Source organism: Phyllostomus discolor, chromosome 10, assembly GCF_004126475.2.
Source record: "Phyllostomus discolor isolate MPI-MPIP mPhyDis1 chromosome 10, mPhyDis1.pri.v3, whole genome shotgun sequence".
Lineage (NCBI taxonomy): Eukaryota > Metazoa > Chordata > Mammalia > Chiroptera > Phyllostomidae > Phyllostomus > Phyllostomus discolor.
The window spans coordinates 16,832,623-16,849,722 of NC_040912.2; the positions used below are offsets into that span (position 1 = coordinate 16,832,623).

General features: G+C 41.1%; 1 protein-coding gene across 5 annotated transcripts in view; it reads left to right on the top strand.

Moving 5' to 3' along the window:
- The first annotated feature begins 3,391 nt into the window (after positions 1 to 3,391).
- The window catches only part of MACC1 (MET transcriptional regulator MACC1), a 59,269-nt gene continuing 45,560 nt past the window's right edge, over positions 3,392 to 17,100 (top strand). For 3 of the 5 annotated variants that reach the window (XM_036010533.1, XM_036010532.1, XM_036010530.1), the window contains exon 1: positions 3,397 to 3,515. The gene's annotated coding sequence lies outside the window, so the exon portion shown is untranslated. Of the gene's footprint in view, positions 3,516 to 17,100 lie in introns of all 5 variants that reach the window. The other 2 variants (XM_036010535.1, XM_036010534.1) reach the window with 1 other exon arrangement.

The window sequence follows — 17,100 nt, forward strand, 5'->3', positions numbered from 1 at the left end:
CACAGCTGCCTCTGTCCACCTGGGGACAGGGCTCTCTCTGTCTCGGCTTCTTTGTGTCGCCAGTTCCTAATTCCAGGTCCCCGAGAGTGGTGTCTGATTAGCCATTCTAAGTGCTCTGCTTCTCCCTTATCTCCCAGGCTGGCCTGACAGTGCGTCTCTGGCACATCAGCTTCCATGCTGATTGCCGCCATTGGAGTGCAGCTGGGTGAAGCAGATTTTAAACTCACAACCTAGTACACCACAGTCTCTTTTAGCTTAAACGATCTTTTGGGTGAGTCCTTTTTAATTCTCAGTCTTTCATTTTCTCCCCCTCCTTGCCTGGTTTCTCTCCACATTGGTATCCGAGTGTGTGGTGGGATAACAGTCATATGGCAGTATGGTCCCGGCTGGTCCCCTGCTGTGGAGGAGTCTGGTTTGATTCTGGTGCCGGACCAGTGTGCCTTTCTGGAACATCGTGCACAAGTGCCATCCATTGTGGATGATTCCCATCATTTTTTATGGAGCACAGTGTAGCTTCTTTGCCCTGACCCTTAGCGCTGGCAGGTCCACTGGCCCTCTCGGCACCTTCACACTCCCACACCGATGGGTGTGGGGGTCTCCGGCTGGGCAAAGAGTGCCACGGTGAAGTCCGAGCGGCCAAACACAGAGGCCCTGCTCCCCACATATCTCACTCTTCAGAACCTGCAGTGCGCTTCTGCTGAACCTCCCAAGAGCTCCCTTTATCCTTGAGCATTCCTCTCCTCACATACTGGGGTGGGAGGGACCGGCTTTCTGTGCCCCTTTCACATCTGTCGGGAATTAACCGATGTCCCTGTTTTAGTTATTGTCGAGGTACAATGAATCTCGTGGTTGCAAATGATCACGATTTCAGCGGAGAAATGAACCAAGTGTCAACCTGGCCAGACAACTGTATAAATCAGTGCAAGAAACGTGTAACGGGCAAGGAAAGGGTCAAAAAAGACTTCCTTAAGGAAGCAACCCTGCACCGCATGTTGAGGATGAACCCATGCCCCAGTTTAGATAGTTTAGATTATACTCACAGAGGCTGGCTAGGGGCTAGGAGTCCTCATGATGTAACAGAGAAGAGTTGGGGGGACTGTCCGGACAGTGGCCATTTATACCAGCCTGTCTTCAAGTCCGAGGGTCCACAGGAACCTTGTTTTGTGTCAGCAATATCTAGAAGGTTGCTTCTTCCAGTGGCTGGTGGCTTGAAGACACAGCTGAGTGAGTGAGGCCAGGAGAAGCCGGGAGAAGCCGAGGTTTGAGGAACCAACTTCGGAGAGAATTCCCATCGCTGGCAGGGTGTAGGGGTGGGGAGTGCCGGAGGGGTTGGTGGGGGAAGATCAGTGATTAAACTATTTAAAGGAGTGTAAAGGGCAGAGTTTTGACATCAGAGCCAGGAGGCTAGATAAAAGGGGAAGGAACCCAGAAATGCTGGAGCTGGTGATCAAAAAATCATAGACAAGGGCAAGGCCAGTTCCCTAAGATGCAGCTGAGGTACGGAGGGCCACTCACTGGGAGGCAGAGCTGGTGAAACAATTCGTACTGATCCCTGAGAGCCTTCATTTCAGATGCTGTCGGGTTCTACTAGTAGATTTAATACTTTACTTTTCTGCAAATAAAGGTTGTGGGGGCCTTATCACACTACACCACAGGGGGATTGTGGTAACAGTATCCCAAGAGTCTTTAAAGTGCAAATGTTTTCTGAGACAGATAAAGGTTGCATTAGGTATTAAAATCCAGCTTAGAGTTAATATCTCCATTGTTGCCTCCGTTGGTTACCAGACACCTCTATGTGTAAATTACTGAGTTAGTGAGTTGGGAATAAAATAAGGTCTTGCCTTCAAATAGGAAGGCAACGTTGCCGTGTGAACACACGTATACACACAACAGTGTCCAAGGCATGAAATCTGTTATAAGAGGACTGGGTAAAATATTACAGAATTTATTAGGAGGGAGAGAATAATTCAGATTAGGGCCAGACTGAGGAAGGCTTCTTAGAGAAGAGTGTTTTTTCATTAAGCATTGAAAGACATGAAAAATCTGAACACTTAAAGATGGGTCAAATAAAAAAAAACCAAGAACCTTCAGGGAGAAGAAACAGCATGGAGAACAAACATCTGTAGGGTTTGTAGAAATGGAGAACCATTTGTTTTTGAAAGGAATACCAATGATGTAAGAGAGCATTATTAGGTTCTCTTAAGGAGACTGAGGGTCCTGTGACAAAGGAGAATGGGGTGGTGCTGTTTGGACAGGCAGATGACCCAAGGGGGCCATCCCGTGACTGGAGCTCTGGGTGGATCATGAAGGTTGGGCAACAGGAAGCCTCAGCCTACCATTGGGAGGTGGCAAGTAGGGAGGGAGGAGAGAATGTACACAAGAGGGAAAGAAATTTCTCCTTTCTCATTATCCTGGTGCCTCCTTACTGGAGCCGAATCCTCCCATTACATTTTTCGGCCCGTCCCAAGCCAAGACGTTGTCTGCCTGCATCATTTGGGCTGCGTCTAACAGCAAATGAAAGGCTAGAGACAGATCTGGTAGGACGAAATGGAAGAAACACTTTTCTTAGTTTTTGTTTCTTTGTTTTAAGCACTCTGTGTTCTTGATGTTGCAAAGAAGTGAAACCATGATTGCACCTTTCATTTTATGCATGGTTTAAAATTTATTTTTTCCCGTTTTCCCCTCCAAATTTATTTTTCTTAAATTTTGAGCCATCAGAAACAATCTCGGATTATAAAGAAGGAAAATACAAAATGAAGACATGTCAAGGAAAATGGAAGGAAACGCCGACAGGCGTTCGGTAGTGCTCACATTTTTCGAAAGCACATTTTAAGAAAATCCAGGGCCTTTTGGAAGATGAAGGGTAAAAGGTCTGCATTATGTCCGCAGCTCCTCTGAATGGCGGTAACAGTGCAGGTGATGTGGGAGGTGCTTAGTCCTCGCCTGGGAAGGCCTCATTCACCTGCCCGGGGCTGGCAGGCATCCTCTGCTCTGAATCACTGCGGCAGAATCTGGTAGAGCCGGTTCCACAGCTGTACAAGGATTTGCAGGCATGAAGATTTTTTAGTTCTTGTCAACACTGAAGGTGCCTTTTTACTTCTTTGCAAACATCAAACCACTTCTGTTTCCTTTTATAGAAAGAGGTCCCTATTTGTCGATTGTTCTTAGACATACCCACCTGCTATACAGATGTAATTACTAATTGCTTTGCTTTTCCATGTACTTACTCTTTCTTGCTAGGGTGAAACTGTAGCCATCCACCCTCTTCTCTTGGTTTCAGGAAAGGAGTATGAATTGTGGGTGTTGTAGTTCTTGTGCCTGGGAGGGTTTCTGGTTGGGCAGCCTGGAGCTGCACTGGGAGGACTTCTAGTCCCAGGTGGCTTGGTGAGCTGCAGCTTGGGTGCCGCAGACAGAGCAGGACACGTTTGGAGAGAGTCCTTGGTTTTCCTAGAGTGACTTCCATTCACTGACATAATGTTCCTGAACTGAAGAGGCTTGAGTTCATTTCCACAATTGTAAGTGTTGTTTTTAAAAATTAATATTTTCTTCACTACTGATATATGGTACACATAGGACATTGTGTCATTTCCAGAATAATTAAAGAAACTAAATGCTTCTTCCTTTCTCCCCAAGCCCTGCTTGGAAAGGAAAAAAAGGAAGGTTATTGATATTCGGCGTTGGTGGGACATGGTTTAAAATAAACTTGGACACATGGGATAGATTAATACTTGAAACATGTTATAAAATAAGCTGATTTATAAAAAGAGGAGGAAGACATGTGACATTCAAAATCAAATGTAGTAAGAAAAAACACTTTGATTTGCTTCAAATATGTGAATGATTGAAATCCTCTGAAAATTTTAAATATTTTGAAAGACAGCCAAGGGTGTTGAAAAGCCTGTGGGCACTGAAGTCAGAGGAGTTCAGATTCAGTGGCCCCGCCACTTTAAGTAGGTGACCTTCGAAAAGATGTTCTACCTGGTCCAACCTCAGATTCCTCATTTGTAAAATTGGCATAAAACCTACTTCACTGGGTTACTAGAGTGAAATTAGCACAGTGCATTGCATCAAGTAGACGGTTAGGAAATAACTGATGGAGGACAAACTTGGCTTCTTCCTAAGTAAGTTTCAGTTGAATTTCAGAAAGAGATGAAAGAGACAAAAATATTGTATGATTCCACTACGTGAGATAGCTAAAGTAGTCAAATTCATAGGAACGCAAAGTAGAAATGAAATGGTGGTTGCCCGTGAGTGGGGGAAGGGAGAAAATAAGAGATGTTTAATGACTACAGAGTTTCAGTTTTGCAATTTGAAAACATTCTGGAGATTGGTTGCACAACATTGTAAGCACACTTAACACCATTAAATTGTACAGTTGTAAATAGTTAAGATGGTAAGTTTTATATTATGTATTTTTCACTACAATTTTTTAAAAGAAGACAAAGAAAACATAGTGGAAATTCTGGCACCTCCCATTTATTAAGGTATCTCTGACTCCTTAAAAATTGCCCAAGTCCATTTTCAGTAGACCTAATTTCAGACTGGAATTGGATTATCTATGTTCACGTGTAGTTTTAACATAACAATAATTAGTTATGATTATGATGTATTTCTGGTTTATTCTTAGTCTTGACCTTGAATGACTGGTCAAGACTAAGAATATAGTCTTAGTCTTTGTGGTAATCCTTTTTATACTTTCCTTAACTTAATTATGTGATTACTAATTTATAATAGTTATTTTTAACATGATTTCATGGGTACTGTAAAGGTATAGCAATTTTGAAGTCCTGATTATTAGTTAAAACTTGAAAAGTTTAGATATGACCAAATATATGATTTATTCTGGTTTTCTCATATTCTCTGTAGCTTATTTATTTTTAAAGATTTTATGTATTTATTTTTAGAGAGAGGGGAAGGGAAGGAGAAAGAGAGGGAGAGAAGCATCAGTGTGTGGTTGCCTCCTGTGCACCCCCTACTGGAGACCTGGCCTGCAACCCAGGCATGTGCCCTGACTGGGAATTGAACTGGTGACCCTTTGGTTTGCAGGCCCATGCTCAATCCACTGAGCTACCTCAGCCAGGGTCCTTTAGCTTATTTATAAACAGATCACTTTTGTGTCTGTGATTTCAAAATAATAAAGAGTATTAAGACAGGACCTATTAAACACCATCTTACCTTAAAATGTATTAGGTAATCTGGAAGACAAAAGACAATTTAGGGTTTTATTTATTTTAAACATGAAAGCATGTCATTATTGACTTTCCAGAAAATCTTTTCTTAAAAAACCACTCATATGCCTGGCTGTCTATTAAAACTAAGTATCCTTTATGGTATTTGGCTACAGAAACCAGGGTTCATGATGAGTGTTCAAAGTTTTGCATGCGATCTATTTAAATGAACATATTTAAAGGAAAACCCTCTGAGGAGCTATGTCAACAAGTCCAGGGAAGCATGAGAACGAACACACAGGAGAAGGAAAGCTGCAGAAGCACTCGATCAATGTGGTTCTGTGCCTGAGAGGGCAGCCCTGGGCTTGCTCTTGAATGCCCTATATGGTGTACACTCTCTAGGAAGTGTCATTTATTCATTTAACAGTTTCCTTCAGCAGTCCTACAATGTTCTTCCACTGGACTTGGGGTTAAAGAGTGACTGAGGCACACGTAGTCCTTAAGGGTATCCTGGTCCTCTAGAAAAGATATGTACTCATAAAAAACCTAAAGGGAGGAAGTACTAATCCGTGCATCACTCATGCCTTTCCTGGCGTTACTGTTGGTTAATTCCCACCCTGCAGAAGACATGCTCAATATCATGGGATTAAAACAAGCCTCCGTAAATCTTTGCTTGAACTGTAACCATTGGAGACCAGAAAAAGCTAAATTTGAAAACTTGCGTATGAGTCACTCAAAAGCAGAGTGAAGTAACTCCCCCAAACATGGAAGAAACATGTACCCAGCATTTCAGAGGAAGGGGAGGTCATGGTGTGTAAATACCCAGAAGACACTCTGGGAAATGATGGAGATGTAGCCAGGCCTGGAAAGATGTGCGGAGTTGAAATCAAGAGAAAACAATAGAGAAAATATCTCCTCTGGAGCCATGCTTCCCAAAATTTTTACAGATGAAATGATTCTAGGCAATATCAATAAAATCAATAACTGATTTGCACAGTGAGAAAGTTATTATACTTTTCCTTCTACTTTTAATTTTCCAAGGACATAGATGTATTGTTTATATGACTTTTAAAAATTTTCTAACACTTGTTTAATCCTCCTTTGTAACAATAGAGTTGTAACAAGCTCAATGATTTTAGCAGGCAAAACTTATTTAGTTGTAACTTAATAACTTTTTGAAAAACATTTGTTTTTATAGCCGTTGCCTATTTACTGTAATAGATACTGGTTTTTCCCATTTATGTTACTGATAGAAATTTTCTATTAAAAGACTTCTCTGAGCTAAAATGCGAGTGGATTTACAGAAACTAGTAAGTACAAATTAGTCTGGTACTTGGTCGTGGAAATATCATGAAGAGCTACCAGAAGGCCTGAAGTTTGGGAACCACTGAGGTAGAGGCAATGTCAAGTCCAGAAACGAGGAAGTGAAACTGAACAGGCTGTCTTTATATATGGCTGGAAAGGAGGGACGTTGGTGTCCTGTGGAGGAATTCCTGGGGGCTTTGGATGATGATGCTAGGGTAAGGTTAAGGCAATGGGAGTTTAAAGGGATTCTGACTTCACCTTCCCCATGGTGCGGTTTCAAATGGGTTTCTGTCCTGGGACAACATGTGGGAAGTTGTGCTTTAGGAAGATCATCCACGGATTGGCCTACAGGTGGGTTGGAGCTCAAGGAGTGTGAATGTGGAGAGGGCACTTTGGAAATAGGTTTTAATAATCTGATCATGAATAAGTAACAGGAGCTGGGAATGAAAATTCGAGAGAGAGATGAGGAAGATATTCAATAAAAAAGAAAATATGATGATGATGATGATGATAATGATGATAACGATGATAAAAATGACAGGCAAGATGCTCTTGAATTTTTAAGCTTCGTGGCCTGAGAGAGTGATGGTGACACTGAAGCTAAAGAGAGACAGCTAGTTCTTGTGGGGGCAGATGTTCCTTTTACTTCAGGCAACTCGAAGTGGCCTGATGGGCAGACCTTCCAGTGGAAGCAGAAACTGCACTGTTAATCACGTGGGGTTGGAGTTAGCGAGAGAAATGCAGGCAATAAGCACCTCATTAAAGGGCAGCTTAGTTCTGCTCTTCCTTCTGCCCATTCTAGGAGGAATGCTGACGAAAGAGAGTCTTCAGGATCTAGGGATAGGAAGGGCAAGGACGAGCAGGTTGATTATTTCCTCCCAAGATTTTACTTTTCCTTTGGGGAGTTCTCTCTTCGTTGCTGTAGCTTCCACCTTACTCAGTGACAACACATCTTTACAGAGTCCTTCCTCAGATTAAGCAAAAACGTTTTCATTTCTATCCAGGAGAATAGCCACCAGACAGAATTTCCAGGAATGATAGAGGGGAATTTGCGTCTTCTATTTCCATTGGGAAAAGCACTGAATCTAAATGTTTTCCCAAACAATACAATTCACAGTAGATAGATATTTAAAGATAGACAAATACCACAAAGACTAGTGTGCTACCTTCCAGCTTAACAAGTAAAATATACAAATTTAAAAAATTTTTAAATTGTTTATGGTATTAACATTTTTGTCTTCATTTTTTTCTAGAAATTTATTTAAATGAAGGGCCCCCCCGATTCTATTCCCCCCCTTTCACTTCAGTGGTTACTGCGATCCTCTCCTTGTAGATGTTCTCTCCATTGTGTGCTTTTATTCTTTGATCTGTTTTTATTTTTGTTTAGCCTTTCCACTGCAATCACCACACTGTTGTCCCTGCCTATAAGTCTTTCACAATCGCCAAGATATGGAAGCAGCCCATGTCCACCTGTAGATGAGTGGGTAAAACAACTATGAGACATTTACACAATGGAATACTACTCAGCTGTAAAAAAAAAGAAGAAAAATTTTGGAGAACATTATGCTAAGTGAAATTAGCCTGTCAGAGAAAGACAAAAACCTGTGTGAACTTAATTCTAAACCTTCAGACTAAGGCACTAGGAGGAGCCTCTTTACCCTTTGCTAACAAAAAATAATAATAATAATAAAATAGCAAGTCTCCAGCAAAGTAAGCAGTCTCTGCTCACAGGCATTCTCTTTGTGAAGGATTTTGACAAACTGAAAGTTCAGTAACAGAAAAAAATACTGCTTGTTCTTGACTGTCAAGAATCAGGCATCATTTTGCAGATGTAAAGTGTTGGAATATAGTTTTATGTTATGTCTGTAATCCAGCCTATTTTTCTTTATTCTCCTGGGAAAAGAAAGCATGTTTGTTACAGCTCACCTACTTACTGAAAAATTTAGACAATTATACTGTCTCTGGTGTTTTATTCAACTTCCCAGAGGTTGATGTCACAAATGAGCTAGTCAATGACTTGGAAAGTGCATTTCACTTGGACTAGGATTTAGACACAACCGTTTCAGGATATTAGAGCTGAAAAAAATGTTGGGGACTGTACCACCTAAAAAGACTTGAAAATAATATTAAAAAAAATATTGAACTATGCCTAGAGGTCTTAATATGGACCTAAATATATTCACAAAGATATTCAATAAAAAACTTAAGGTCATTCTTACATATAATTTAAAAATTCAAATAATATAAAAGCATGAAGAATGAAAAGTAAGCTGAAATGCCAGGTTTCGGATTTCTGGCTGCGAGTCCCCTCCTAGGAAGTGCAGTGTGGAAGCGTTCAGTTTCTGTGGAGTGCTCCCAGTGATGAATATCCCAAGCATATGGAATGTCTGGTGCCTTTATTTTCTTATTTTGGTGATCGACCTGTATCATTGCATATGAAGATACCACATTATTTCTTACCACAGGGTTATGGATGTGCCCGAGCTTATTTATTGGTCTCATATGGATGATTTTTAAATGTGATTTCTGGTCCTTAGCTGCTGTTAACACAGCTGCAGTGACAAAAGATGTTAAATTGGAAACTTTGGCTTATGATTCTGAGACAAGAGATTTCAGATACCAAACAAATGTATCTGACTAAAACCCCAACTGGGAATATTTTCACAATCCCTGATGTCCTCACTTGCTTCCAGGTTATAAAAAAAAGGAGGAAAAACACTGTGAGGATTTTGTGAGAATGATTTTGACAACTACCTGGATATAGGGAGGTAGAAATGAAGGATGGTCCTTTTTTACCTCAAACTAGAGGAGCCAGCTTTCTTGCACACTCCTGGAAAGCTAGGCGTGCTTTCTGTCAGATACCCAGAGCCGAGGGAGGCATAGCTGACAGAGGAATTAGATGCATTGCTCAATCCACAGGCAGTTGTAAGCTCTGAGGGCACCCAGAGCTCGCTCACGTACATAGGCATACGCACACACACGCATGTGCACACCTCTCCCACACACATACAGTATTAGTAATGGACATCACATCAGCAAAGCCACCTTACAATAAGAGCTATAGATTAAAAATGTTCTGTTTTTATTTATCCCTTTACTTCCTCATCCCCCAACTTTAGAGGAGGCTTCAGTAACAGGAGCTGGCAAATTGGGTGACGGAGGAGGTGAGGAAGAGAAAGAGATGTGCCCTGTACTGCCCTCAGAAGGCTGTAGACTTACAGGGCACGTGGACAATGGAATCTGTCATACACTGGAAGACTCCCATGCTGATGGAAATATTAGATGGGGTATTCTAATTTATGAATCAAAACTGCATTTTGCGACTTAAATTAACCACAAGATTTTCTTTCAATCTAAGAGTGACCAGAAGATACACGGGGCCAACTGGGGAATTTTTGTCAGTGGTGTTGGAAAAACTCCCTCCAGTGAGTACATTTTTAAGAGAAAAGCAGTGGACAGAATATAATTGCATTCTGATTCATCTCACAAATTGTGTTTGAAGGGGTTACCTACCTATCTTTGCCTACATGTAAGGGAAAAATTCGTTCTGAAGCAAGGACAGTATACTAATATAAGGATTTCCAGAGCAGCAGAGTGTTAATTAACTTGCAGTCGGAATCACTGAAACTCAAACCATGCTCTCTAGAGCTACATTTTCAATTCGGTAATTACTGGCTACATGTGTCTTTTAACATTTAAACTGTCCAATAAAAAATTGAGTCTCTCAGTTGCACTGTCCATATTTCAAGTGTTCAAAAGCTAAGTGTAGCTACTGATTACCTGATTTGACAAGGCAGATGTGGAACATTCTCCAAACCACAGAACTTTTGGTCTTCGTCAGAGACATTAAACCACTTAAATCTCCCAAAACATGGTGGAAAAGGTATATAATTATTGTTCCCACATAACAGATGTAAGAATCAAAGTTCAGAGAGGTTTGGAAATTTGATCAAGAAACGTGGTCTTTCCTCTAAACCACATCGGTTGACGCTCAAAGCAAGTATAAAATATAAAACTACCCTCACTCTACTTTCAAAATACACTGTGGAATATTCTAAAATCTAGAAATCCCTAAGGGAAGGAGGCTTTACTCATCTCTGTATCATTACTGGATTGGTGGGAAACACAGTCTCATGTCCACTTTCTAATACCCCTATTTTATAACCCATACAATTTATTCCCAGATGTAGACTCAACTAAAAGACTTTTGGTGAATACAAAAGATTTTAGTAGCAATAGAGAAATACTAAATAATAGCGTTTACCTATTTAGCCCTTCACTTTGGTATATGGTTCTCTAAGAAAGTAATCACTGACTTGGCTATACATAGATTGTTTTGAGACCAGATTTATTTTCTGTTGTCTTTTACAAATGAAGATAAATGAAACTCATAATAAAACTATCACCTCACCCTAAGTATCTGGTAGTGTGTGGGGATAACTGATTTACTAGAGAGAGAAAACACAGGAGCAACTGAAAAGAGGTAAAGATAGTTGGCAGTCACTGGGTTATGCACACCCCCATTCCTTTACAGGAGGCCAAAGCGGTTCAGCTGGTGCACGGACCAAGGTGTTACCTCCGAGTTGTGTGTCCCTAGAGGCTGGAGCTCAAAAATGCAGTCCAAGGGGGCCTTGAGTGCAAGGCCTCAAGGGCTGACTTGCAGTCCTGAGGGAGCTCGGGAGTGGAGGGCAAGGAACGACCTGGGCTCGGCCCCTTCTCTCCACTCTCACCTCTGCCTCCCTAGTTCAGGCTGCCGCCCCCTCTCCTTGTTTCCAGGTCTGCTTCACCTTTTGCTTTCCATTTTCTAAAGTGTGAATCATAGATTGGGTCATGTTATTCCCTGACTTTAAACTCATCTGCGTCTTCTTTCTCGTAGGCTAAAGTTCAAGCTCCTGGGGAGGTCTCATAAGGCCATTCAAGGCCAGTCCCTGCTGGCCTTTGTGTCCTTTCCCCAGACCTCCTACCTCTTGCCACTTCCCCAGACCTCCTACCTCTGTGCCTGCCCCACTGCTGTGACCCAGCCTTCCTCAACTACTTCCTGTTTCCAGAATGAGCCACGTTCACCCCTGTGTCCCTGATCTGTATATAACATTCCTTTTACTTGAAGCACTCTTTACCTTTCTCCCTACAAACCCTTTAGTGTAGAGGTGGCATTTGAACCCAGACAGCTCAACCTCCACAGCCCATTTCGTAAATGCTATGCGACACCATAGAACAGACTGGCTAAAGGGCCTCTCCCAGCCTCTTGTACCTCACAGCCCCATCTGCCTCTCTCATCCCTCCCTTTTTCATAACTGCAGGTTGTGTCCACCTTCCTGTGTGTCTGACCAGCACCCATTCAAGTCATCTTTGTATTTGACTTGCCAGTTCAGATGACATAGTGTCACTTCTCTCCCATTAGAATATATATTTTTAATACGGAAACATAATAATAGAAATCCATCCTCATAAATAATTCCCAGTCATCTTTAAGACTTTTAAAAAAGAGACATGAACAACTTAGGCTGATACTTGACTGGATGCAGAGTGATACTACAAATATTCAAAAATGGTTATAGCACAGCCATGACCTGTCAGGAAGGGTATTGGCCATTAGATGGTACCCAGTATTCTCACCTAATATCCACTCTGTCTGGAAGCAGGGGATAGGTGTGGGAACATTGCATTGACCCATGTTTCTGGACAGGCAGGGCGAGGGATGTCTTTTAATTGTGCATCAATGGGAATTTCTCCTGGCTCAAGCAAAAAGGAAATTAGGTTCAGATTGTTGAGTGCATTGCTTCACCCTGCCTCTTATGTAACTGCTTGATCTCTTCATGTCTTGAGTTGAATTTGGCCATTTCCTAAAGTTGAAATTCCCTGTAATTAACCTATGTACTTATGCCTGTTGCAATTTGAGAACAGTTTACTGTTCCAGAATTGGTTGTTATTGTCAGTAAATTGATTGAGAATGTTGATACCAGAGGTTTCTCAGTAACCTCCTTTTTTCTTGGATATCATCGTGGTTTTTTAAATTTAGTTATTATTATTATTTTGAAATATAACTTAGTGCTTGTCAATGAGAGAGATATTTTTGTTTATCTGTAGATCATTTCTAGTAATCTTTTAAGTGTGTGTGTAAATGAGTGTGAGTGTGCAAAATGGTATAGTGACTTGCTTTTCCTTCAGTCTCTATCTTGCTAATGATTGTACAGGATGTGGTTAAATCAGAACTGCATTATAAAATTCTGTTTGAAAGGCCTTTTTCCTTTATGAAAATATGTATAATTCGCAACTTTCTTACTGATTCATTTTCCAGTGCATTTAGTGTTATTTAATCCTAATATTTTTAAACAGTGCTGTAAAATAAGAATTATTTTAAAATGAGGTCCGTTTTATCATTCAAAGAAGATGGTAAGGATTGAAAGTGGTTCCCATAGTATTGGTTTTGAATGACATTTTCCATACTCTTGACTTGACTGTGTGGGGTCCTCTTCATTCACTGTGCCGTTTAATTCTCACGTTAATAAGTGCTCCATTCTTTCTGCGTGATTCCTATTTGACTGGAGCAATTTCTCATATCCCTCCTTTGAATTCATACTTCAGAACATGATTCTGAAGTCATTGCTTTCTGATGATTATGTGATGATCCCCCTGGTGTTGTTGGGAGGTGTGGTGGGAAAGCAAGGGGTTAGCTGCAGGCCAAGAACATGCCAGAATGTCCATTACGCTGAGCGGGGCAGGCCCAGGCGTTCACCTCTGTACGTCAGTGGTACCTCCTACACTGAGCGGCTGCCTTCGACCGCCTTGCGCCTCAGATGTCTTCAGCTGGAATACCGCCTACATTTGCATGCATCTGAACGGGAGAAGGTCAAAGGTGCCAACTCTTTATCTGTGGACCACATTCCCACCTTCATAGCTAATGATTTTTCCTTCTACTCCCCGTTTCCTTGTGCAAACCTTGTGTAAGCTACATAATCCGTCTGTGTCTCAATTCCTTATCTGCAAAAGGAACTGGTAACATTGGCTACTTTTCCCATGAGTAGGCCTGAGAATTAATAAACTGGCATTCAAAAGCACAAGTGTCTGAGATGATAGGGCCTCCGTAAATTTAGATTGCTGTTATTACCATCCTCCCTTTTTGACTGCCAGCAGAATAATGACTCACATGGGATCCAGTGTTTATAGGGGGCTTTGCATTTTAAAGTATTTTATAATACTTCATAATTCAGAAAAGCCTCTCTCTGCGTAGTCTCAGCATCATACTTCTATGGACAAAAGATTCACTGAAAGTTCTCTGTAGATCACTCTTTTTCATGAACTATTTGTTGATTTGCCTGTTCAGATTATTATTTTTTTAATCTTATTTTGTGTCTCATTAAAAGGATTTGTTCTACGTCAAGCCTCCTTGGGGTGCATGGGATTTATTCTTCCGATTAAATTAATTGGATAATCTATATGTAATTTGACTTATCAGTTGGTGATCCTTATAAATATCTTGCTTCATTAAAGGGAACTGCAGAGCTTAAAACTGAGGCTGAGGTCAGAATGGAGAGCTCCAGAAGAGAGGGAGGACCAGGGGCAGACTTCAGGAGCTTATCAAGCCATGATTGCGTAATCAAAGGGTGGAGCCCAGACAGGGTATTTTCTTGTCTGGATAAGCCTTAAGTGTTTACCTTGCCTGTTGCATCCCCTTTCATCCCCTCTTGCCCACTAGGAGACTGCTAGCCAATACATTTGAGTCCTGGGCCATCTTGCTTTGTTCATTGTTTATATCCTGAACTAATATGATACGCTTGGGCTCTTTATCCCTCTTGATCTCCCATCCAATGCCTAATTCTGGTTCAGAAAAGTCCCTGGGACTTTACCCAGGCACTGGTTTAATTAGTGCCAGGTTTTTCCCAGCACTCGTGAAAGGGGATCAGGCAGGGCTTTGATCAGTATCTTCTTGGCAATGGTTTGCTTCTTTTCCCACCACTCTCCTCCGTGCCCCAGGTATCCTGCGCTCTCAGGCACGCCCAGATGTATGTGGTCTTCTTGCGGTTTCTTTGTGAATGCCCAGACTTCAGGCCATCCTGCTATCCCCTGCTCTACCTGGGTGAGTTACGGTGGTAACTGGAAGAGTCTGCTTTGAAGACTTTGCTCTTTCAGGGTTCCACCACAAACGCAGTGTTTTTCATATGGTCCTGGAAGTGTTTAACGTCAACATGGTTTTTATTAAAGAACTATTTCTATAAATGAAAGCACCTGTCCACATCCTAGTGGACAAAATGACCCTGTGTATTGTAAGATGTAAAAGTGAAAACAAACAATAAATAGTAGCTTCGGAAGCATTTCTCCTAAAAGCCATGATGCTAAGCCTGCAAAATTCTATTCGAACTTTTATGTAGTTTTCTGTTCCGTCTGCAAAAATTGATTGTGAAGAATTGTGACTTTGAAATTGGCAGCTCAAATGTGGCTTTAAAAATCTTTATATGGTATATCCAATGTTTGTCTGAAATCTTAGTGCATCGTAGAACTACCTTCTACTTTTTAAATTTTTGTCTGGAGACATTTGTAAATTAAGCCATGCTCCCAGCCCTATTCAGCCCTCAGTGTGTTGATAGTGGGTACACAAGGACATGTGCAGCCTTTACTAACAAACAAAAGATTTGATATGTATGCTGTTAGAAAATTAAAGTCAGGTCAATATTTTAAGATGGCCAAGAAACAGAAACAATTTTTTTCACTAAAATTCCACAGAATCTTTATCTTAGCTATGCTTATTAAATATAAAAATGCAGGACCACATGCTTCTTTACTGAGAGGGTCATAACTTTAGATACGTTAGTTTTGCATAGGGAATAGGTAAGGGTCAGAACCAGTTGAAAGCAAACCTGAGAAGAAGAGAGGACAGCCCCTCAACTGGATAAATTTGGAAGGAGAAAGAAAGAGAAAATGTTTGCATTCTTGTTGAGTTAAAAAGAATCTTAGACTGTCTTTAATTTTTAACAAAATCCCAAATCATTTAACTCGTTCCAAACACCATAATTTTAACTTGAAATCAATATGGGGAATGACCTCTCTGTTGTGTGACCAAAAAAAACATCTGGCCATCAGGGACCCTGAGGTCTGGTGTCGATGTGTCACCCACCAGGTAAGTGCTTTAGGAGATTCACGCCTCCGCCGTCCATCCATGTTTACAAGAGGAGACGACTGAGGTCGAGCAACAGCATTCACATGTGTACTGCGGGAAACTCTGACTTCTGTGCGGTGACTCCGGACCCCATTTTTGCAGTGAAAGCGGTGGCTAAAATGTGAGGGGCGTCAGCTATTTTCTCTTTGCCTTTCAACCAGATGGACTTGGCATCTACTTATTTATTTGCCAACTGTATTTCTGTAAGATTTGAAGAAATAGGTTCTCATGCATGAGAGAATTATGTTTGCAACCATTCAATTAAATTATTGCTAAAGTCTTGTCAGTTTGAAAGGTATGTTTTCTGTAACCATTAATGATAATATGTACTGCATAGAACATGTGTGGACACATATTGATACACATTGTTATATATTCCTATATTACCTTTCCCCAGTATAACTTCATGCACCCAATCATAAAAATACACATGCAAGAATATTGAAAGCCCTTAACAATAAAAGCTAACTCCCAATAATGGCAAGGTATGGTGAGTTGGGGAGGAGATCAAATATTAAATAAACAAGCAAACAACGGGGGATATGGGAAGTTAGTGAAAATGTACAAAAACCCAGCCTAAGCTTCTTTAGTAGTCAAGGTAAACCCCGAAACGTGAGGAGGGTATGAGTCTTTTAAAAGAGAAAACATTAAAATTAGGAAGAAGAAACTTCCCATCCCCAAACTCAGAATAATGTGCCATACATGGCTTTGTGTGATAACATAATGGAAAACCCCTCTCCTTACAGTTTTACAAAAATATAGAGAAATTTCACGTACAGCTACAGTTCGTCTTTATCGTGAGGAAACACCGAGGAGGTAGTGCGAAGCCATCACTCTGTAAAGGCCACTTTGGTAGGAGGCTGGAGTAATGTGTTTTACTTTTTTTTTTTTCAATGTTCCCTACATTTTTCATCGAATTTATTTGGATGACATTGATTAATAAAGTTTTTTAAGTTTTAGGTGTACAGTTCTGCAGCCCATCATCTGTACATTGCGTTACACGCTCACCACCCCAAGTCAAGTCTCTATTCATCACCATGTATCGCCCCTTTACCCTCTTCCACCTGCCCACACCCCCTTTTCATCTGGTCATCACCATACTGCTGTCGGTGTCAATGAGGGTTTTTGTTGTTGTTGTTTGTTTGTTTGTTTGGTTGGTTTTTGCTTAATCCCTTCACCGTTTTCACCTGGACCTCCACTGTTGGTGGGAACACAGACTGGTGCGGCCACTGTGGAAAGCTGTATGAAGGTACCTCAAAAAATTAAAAATGGATCTGCCTTATGACCCAGCAATTCCACTTCTGGGACTATATCCCAAAAAACCCTGAAACATGAATTTGAAAGAATATATGCACCCCTATGTTCACTGCAGTGTTATTTACAATCGCTAAGATTTGGAAACAGCCCAACTGCCCACCAGTAGATAAGTGGGTAAAAAAGCTGTGGTGCATTTACAGGATGGAACACTACTCA